The sequence below is a fragment of the Leptonychotes weddellii genome, chromosome 2, assembly GCF_054177405.1.
Source record: "Leptonychotes weddellii isolate Sample4059 chromosome 2, ASM5417740v2, whole genome shotgun sequence".
NCBI lineage: Eukaryota > Metazoa > Chordata > Mammalia > Carnivora > Phocidae > Leptonychotes > Leptonychotes weddellii.
This window is the reverse complement of record NC_138370.1, coordinates 110,246,276-110,248,083: the sequence shown is the minus strand read 5'-3', so window position 1 is coordinate 110,248,083 and position 1,808 is coordinate 110,246,276. Positions and strand designations below refer to the sequence as shown.

The 1,808-nt window shown below is 33.5% G+C and overlaps 1 pseudogene; it reads right to left on the bottom strand.

The window, feature by feature from the left end:
• Positions 1-1,216: 1,216 nt before the first annotated feature.
• On the bottom strand, positions 1,217-1,487 carry LOC102726035 (ATP synthase F(0) complex subunit f, mitochondrial pseudogene; annotated as a pseudogene).
• Between the last annotated feature and the right edge of the window lie 321 nt (positions 1,488-1,808).

Genomic DNA, 1,808 nt, shown 5'->3' with positions numbered 1-1,808 from the left:
AATTTATGGAATACTTAATATCTAATCTTTCAAACTATAAATATGGTATATCTCTGCTTTCATGTGTATCTTTACTTTTTCTCAACCATATTTTATAGTGTTCATTGTAGGGATTTATACATTTTTTGAAGTTATTCTTAAATATTTTTATTTTTTATACTGGTGTAATAAAATTGTTTTAAATTTATTTTCCAATTGTTTGTTTCTATTATGTAGAAATATAATTGAATTTATAACATTGACCTTGACTTTTGAGACCTCACTGAGCTCCTTCAATAGTTCTAGTAGTTTGTCATTGTTGTTGATTCTTTAGACTTTTGTACATAAATTTACCATGTCATCTGTGAAGAGGGACTTTTTCTTTTCCAAATTTTCTATATATATTTTTTCTTTTTCTTACAAATAACTTTGGCTTAGGACCTCCACTAGAATGTTAAATCTTACTATAGTGAGTATATAGCCTTGCCTTACTCTGGATCATAGAGGGAAAGTCTTCAATATCTTACTGTTAATTATGATAATAGCTATAGGGCTTTTAAAACCTGCAAATAAAAATAAAAACAAAACAAACGAAAAGGATATGTTGAAGTCTTAAAACCCAATACCTCAGAATGTGAATTTATTTGGAAATCGGGTCATTACAGGTACAATTAGTTAGGATGAGGTCATAGTGTAATGGGGTTAGCTTCTAATGTCCTTATTAGCAGATAGCCAGATGAAGACAGGCACACACAGGGAGAACTTTTTGTGATGACAAACACAGAGGTTAGAGTTACGCAAATGCTAGTTAAGGAATGTTAAAGATTGTTGACAAACTACCAGAACCTAGCAAGAGACAAGGAAGATTGTCCTTATACATTTCAGAGGGAGCATGGCCCTGGGATTCACTGGTTTTTAGACTAAACTCTAGCCTCCAGAACTATGAGATAATAGATTTCTGTTGTTTTAAGACACCCAGTTTGTGATACTTTGTTACAGCAGCCCAAGGAAACAACAGTACTCCCTATTTGATTGAAGAAATTACCTCTTATTTCAGTTTGCTAACTTTTTTTTAATCAAAAATAACTGGTGAATTTTTGCCTAGTGCTTTTTCTCCCCCCAAGTACCAGTTATCTTTTTATCTGATGTTAGTTCTCAATTAGGATATGAAAGGATTCAAGGGTGCCAGGCAAAAGTCATGGTCAGGAATGCAGAAAGCCTCCACACTGGGCCCTCTTCAGTGGTATTTCCGAAGCCGCTCAAGTGGTGGTTCTTTGTAACAACAATAGTAGTTGAAAAGCACATGAGCTGCCAGCATCATAGAAATCCCAGCGATACCCCATTTCTTCACATTGACATACTTCTTGTAATACTGGTAATAACCTCTGTGAAATGCTCCAGCAATGCCTTTAGGGGTGAATGAAATCCTACATCAGTATCCAGCTTGGCGGCTCTCCTACTTTGACATCCATGTGCTTCTTCTCCCTCACTGGTACAGATGACACCATCTGGGAGTCCTGGGTGTCTGCTATCTCAAACACTTTTTTGACAATTATTAACATGATTGAAACAAGGTTTTGATACAATACCTTTTCTCCATTATTACTTTAATATGGTGAATTATATTGATTGATTTTAAAATCATAAAATAACATAACATGTAATAGTAATATTTTTGTATGTTTGTGGCTTACAATCGCTGATACTCTAAAAAGGTTTTTATGTGTATGTTCATAAGGGATATGTTAAATATTATTTCTAAATTAAATATTTGATAGAACATACCAGTAAAATTATCTGGGTCTTTAGATGTTTTTGTGGAAAGGTTT